We start from the raw sequence: 6,000 nt of genomic DNA on the forward strand, positions 1-6,000 counted from the left end.
TCTTTCTTTCATTTTTCTTCTTCTTCTTCTTCTTCTTCTTCCCATTACCTGTTACCTCTACCTCCCACCTCCGCTCCTCTGCTAGCACCACCTCTTTTTTTTTTTTTTTCTTTTCTCCTCTCCCCCCCTCCCTCTCTCTCCCCCGCCACCCCTTTCCTCCCCTCTCCTCCACCACCCCCCTCCCACTCCCTTCCCCGTTCCTCTCCCCTCTGCCCGCCACCCCCTTGGGCCGCCACCCCTCCTACTCCCTCCCCCGCCACCTCCCTATGCCCACCATCCCTTTCCTCCCCTCTCTTCCCCACTCCCTCTGCCCCTTCCCCCTCTGCCCCGCCACTCCTCTCCCGCCACCCCCTCAGCCCCTTCCCCCTCTACCCCCGCCACTCCTCAGCCCCTTCCCCCTCTGCCCCCGCCACTCCTCTCCCCCCGGACGACTGTGCCTGCAGTTACGATGAGGATAAAGCACGAGGCGCGGATGGAGCTATCAAATGGGGTGAAATTGGAAGGGGCGACGTTGGTTGTTGTGAGGCCCATAAATGCTAGTGGATGTGGTGGTCGCGAACGAGGGAGTGAGACGGAGGAGCAAAGCGGGGATGTGGGATTGGCGATGGGGGCGTTCAGAGGCGATGGAGTTTATGGGGAGGCTGTTGAGAGGTTGCTCAAATGCAGCTGGTGGGTTCGGTGGGGAGGAAGAAGAAAGAAGGAGAAGGGATTTTTTTTTTTTGTGTGGATATTTTAAATGTGTAGATAAAAAACTTTGAGAAGTTTTTTGAGGTTCCTGTAGCAAAAGTTGTTAAAAAACTAGTTGGTAAAAAACTTAGGCAAAAAACTAGCTTCCAAACAGGCTCTAAGATTCAAAATTGAGACTGTGGAATACAGACGGCAATTTTGACGATTCCACAAAATTAAGTGGAGTTATTTCCACGGCTGTTTTTATGTTCTCCAAGAAAAACTGGCGTGGCCATGTCTTCGCCATCGGTAGCTTTGCTTAAAATCAATGACATATAATATAACTGCTGTTAAATTAAATAATCTTCAAGGCCATCGTCCGTAGTCGTCTTTGGAATTCCAAGCGGGGTACTTAATTTAAATTGTCACATCATGTCTGCTGCTTGAATCTTCCGCATGATTGAAAATTCAACACGGTTCTGACTGAGTCTTTATCGGCCTTTCCAACCGTACGTATTTGTGTCCCTAAGTTTTTAAATCTGACAAGGAAACTAACCAAATAGACATGTTTGGCTGGTTCTCTCCGGGTCCAAATCAAGTGTGCAAATAAGTAGTACGTAATAAGTTGATCATACGTTAAACTTTTAATCTCTCTCTCTCTCTCTTTTTTTTTTTTTTTTTTGCTTGCCAACAGGGTAACAGATTTTTTTTTTTTAATCTCATTGAAAGAGATAAAATTGATCTTTTTTAAAGGGAAAAAAAAAAAACAAAGTATAAGTGGACAAATAGTAATCACGGTTTTGCTCATAAGCACAAAAGGCAAATCTTCAAGCTTGCAGATCTTGCTATCAGAGCCCCAGTTACAAATTTTCTTTAAGATTGCATTTGGCTCATATATATATATATATACTCCCTCCGTCCCACTTTGATAGTCCTGTTTTCCTTTTTTGTCTGTCCCAAATTGCAGTCCACTTTCCAATTGAAGAATGTAGTTGTATTTTCATTTTCCTAAAATACCCTTATTTAATACAAGTTGTTGTTGCTATAAACCTACCCCATTTAATGAGAGTTGATTCTTTTTTTACCATCAATTCAAGTTCCCATAAAGTTGTACTCTATTTAATGTGAGGGTATTTTAGGAAAATAGCAATCTAAATTTACTTTTCCAACAAAGTTAACTACTTTTTCTTAAATTGTGTGAAAAAAGAAACAGGACTGTCAAAGTGGGACGGAGGGAGTATATATTTCCTTTAATTAGTTGACGTGGGGGCCGGAGGAACATTCCTCTACTAATCCTGTTCCATCAATGGGCAAGCTATACTAGTAGAGTCCTATTCCATGACAATCCTATTGTCTGAATTATTTGCAATAGGAATAAATTTGATTTTAATTACTTCAAGTCTTCAAGAAAGGGTCACTGCTTAAGTCACTCTCATAATATTCCCTCCGTACCACTTTGATAGTTCCGTTTCTTTTTTCACATAGTTTAAGAAAAAGTAGTTAACTTTGTTGAAAAAGTAAATTTAGATTACTATTTTTCTAAAATACTTTCACATTAAATATGGTACAACTTTATGAGAACTTGAATTGATGGTAAAAAAAAGAATCAACTCTCATTAAATGGGGTAGGTTTATAGTAACAACTACTTACATTGAATGAGGGTATTTTAGAAAAATTAAAATACAACTACATTCTTCAATTGAAAAGTGGACTACAATTTGGGACAGATGAAAAAGGAATACAAAACTATCAAAGTGGGACGGAGGGAGTAATTCTTATTGCATTGACCATGTGACCAATTCCATCAGAAAATGATTTACTACTATTTTTACTAAAACGAATTTGAAGAGTAAGTAAACTCTCATGTTTCTAAAGTAAGAGGTAGTAGATGACTATACTATCACGAAGCTAGCTTGCAAGCACATAATACCAAGCAAGAAAAGTACCCTTCTTTTTTTTTTTTTTAATTTTGAATTTTATTAGCTGATCCTATAAATTGATAACAACAATAAATTATAACCAGGCATAGTTAGATAAATTTGTAAAGGATTTTGCTAACTGGTGTCTAATGTGCACACTTATTAGCACATTTATTTCACACCTACCCTATTAATTATATCAATGCATATAATCTGAACTACAAATCATTTGGTTATACTCAACCGGACCAAGTGAAACCTTCGTTAGTATAATTAATGAGAACTGGTAGCTGGTATTCAGCACCATCAATTTGATGTAGTAATTCTCTGCTCCCCAGCTACTTTACTTTGGCATGAGGTGTCATTAAGTCTAAAGCAGACTAATTAGATAAGGATTGATTGCCACTTGAGCTACTTAATTTCATGACTAATAAAATCCTTGTAAGGCTGTCTTTCCAAAAAGAGTTGACGGTTTCATGCGACTTCTCATTTTTTATTGGATAATTCTATCTTAAGGAATTTTCACAGCTCAACCTTTTTATTTTATTTTTCTCGCATAAAACTAGTCTAAGATTAAGTTGATAGAACACAAGTTGTCTGGGAAATAAGGGGGGCAAGTGGATGACTATCTTATGCTTTGCTTGGATTGAAGGATTTGATAAAAGATTTAAAATCCATCCCTAATTGTTTGGATTGTCTAAGAGATATTTTTGAGTTTGTAAGTTATTAATTATTTAAATATATTTTAAAAACTAAAATAATTGGTAACTCACAAATCTAAATACCTCGTGAGTAATGTAAATAATTAGAGAAAAGTGAGAGAATTGTGATTTTTTCGTCAAATTTCTCAATTCAATTGCAGCTTTAGGATAGGTGCTGTCAAAATACAGTATCATATAATTTTGTAACTTTAAGCAGTTTAGGCCTTTAGGGATTGAATATGATGCAGTTAGTTAAGAAAACTTGGTACTGTTTTTTATATGGTTTCAGATTGCAACATTCTTGAAACCAGTTTACCATATTAAGACTAGATACTATTGGGAATGAAAACTCATAAGCATGTATATTTATCCATATCAAGTTTCAGTAAGCTTCAAGAAATATATGTCTATGTAAATTATGCAAAAATTGTAAACAACTCCCTAATTTTCTTCGACATGGTAATTACTTCAGCTTTTGACCAGGTCGTCCTTGTAAAGGGCTGGTCCAATTTTAGTACTACCACTTCTGCAATCAGTAAATAGAACTCCGAAGCCCGATCCATATAAAATTCATGAATACGACATAGCGCTTGAATTTTTGGGCAACAATGGCCTGCTGTCTCATTACCATATAAACCAAAATGTCTTCTTCAGTTTTGTCCTGGTTGTCGGACCATGAAACCCACGTTGAATGTAATTCTAAGACACAATGTTTAATCTAATACATTAAATTAGTAAAGACCAAACCATTTTTAATTTTCCAATCCCCAAGACCCAATCCAATTGGTAGGGATATGAGTCAAGTGACACGAGTTCGTGACGCTCAAACTCTCCATGTTTCCATCTCTTCTAGGATTTGGGAGTCTCCCAAGAAAAAAAGGGGTGAACTATCAGACAATAAAGACAGGTACTTGTCCCGTGGGGGTTTAACGGGACGAGAAAATCAAAGTTAGGGGATGGGTCAAGCAAAGAAAACAGGGCCGTCCTGTTTGATCACATTTCTCTATTACCTTTTTCCCTTATATATATCAAATCGCTACAGTAATTTTTCCATGAAAAATTATGAAAAATGCAATCCAAACACAACGGGCTGGAGGAGGATATTCCGCTCATCTCTAGTATCACCTATCTCTCATTTATAATTATATATATTTGTGTGCGGGTGCATGCACGTGCGCTTGCGTGTGAGTGCATTGTGACATGAATAATTTAATATTTTCTTGTGATAAAATAAAATAATATTTCTTGTTAATTTATTGCAAATAAATAATAATTTTGTTATGTTAGTGTACATTTTATTTTATTTGATGCATGGCACTGTGTGGATATGCGCGTGCACGCGCGCACACACATATATAAGGGCTACAAGAAGGGGCAAGAGATGGAGCTGCTAGACATAGGAAGAACTTTAAGATGATGAGGCGAGAGATGAGAGAGTCTTTCCCCGCCCTAAACATGCTCATTGCTATCCCTGACTATCACTCTCTCACAATGGAGTTGTGAGTATGTAAATGGCTTTAGACATCATTTATGATCGGTAAACAAAAAATTATATATATGTTTATATATATATAAATGTATAAATTAATAATAATGAATTTAGATTTTAAGTAAAATCAAATGTAGAAAAACAAATTCACAAGATCAAAATAATTTTTAAACTTTGTTTCACGTTGAATTTTTGGCTAAAAGTTCAAAAGAAAGATTTCCAAATTCATTATTGATGTTGTATGGAGTATATTTAAAAAAAAAAAAAAAAAAAAACAAAGTCAAATAAAAAAAATAAAAATGATGGCCGCGTGAGGCGAGAACAGCCACCAGGATATTAGGGCAGATAAGGGCTGGAGGTAATAGGCTACGGGGTAAGGAATAGAGAAAGCTTTTGAAAGATGAGGCCGGCGAACGTCCCCCTCCCCAAATCCATGCCATTGCTATCATTAACTATCATTGTGAAGTTATAAGTAGGTAACTGACTTTAGACCTCCCATGGCCCAAAAAAAAAAAAAAAAGATTGAACCACAATCTCTTTTGACGCCAATAAGGTTTCTTTAATGGATAATCATTCAAAGTGGAAATAATATGAGTAATTATTTTGCAATCCGAGCCGAAACTTTGGTAGAAGATATGCTCAAAAAAAAAGTTAGAAGACGATTGCAACATATTGGATTAACTGTGAACAAAAACCGGAGCCAAAATAACCCGAACTTTTTCCTGCCAAAGAAAAAAATTATTGTCGGGAGCATCCTATACTCGTATGCTTAGTGGAAGAAGTACGAAAAAATCAGCAGTTGGGTGTTCTGGTCTGCTTAAAATCTAGTCACCAAAATAACAATCAATACCAAAACGCCTTGGACGTGATACACTCTTCACACGAGCCATGCAGATCACCTAATACAGACCAAGATTGTCACTAACTTTCGAATTTGGAGCACAGATGGTTGTCAGGTGATGTACTCTTCATGATGTGGTGTGCTTTCAATGAAAAGTAATATTAAAACATATTTTTATGAACTTTACATGTCGCGTTTCTGCTGCAATAACAGATTATTCATGGGAAATTGAATGAAGCAGTAGCCGTGGGCTTTTCTTGTCGACCAAGTCTGAAATTAATCACCCCAAGATCCCTGGCAGCTCAATATATAACTACCGAGCCTTGGGGTTATTGAATCTTATGGGAAGACAGAGATAGAGTTCCTGCAGCATAAGAGGAAAG

Source organism: Coffea arabica, chromosome 11c (assembly GCF_036785885.1).
Source record: "Coffea arabica cultivar ET-39 chromosome 11c, Coffea Arabica ET-39 HiFi, whole genome shotgun sequence".
Taxonomy (NCBI): domain Eukaryota; kingdom Viridiplantae; phylum Streptophyta; class Magnoliopsida; order Gentianales; family Rubiaceae; genus Coffea; species Coffea arabica.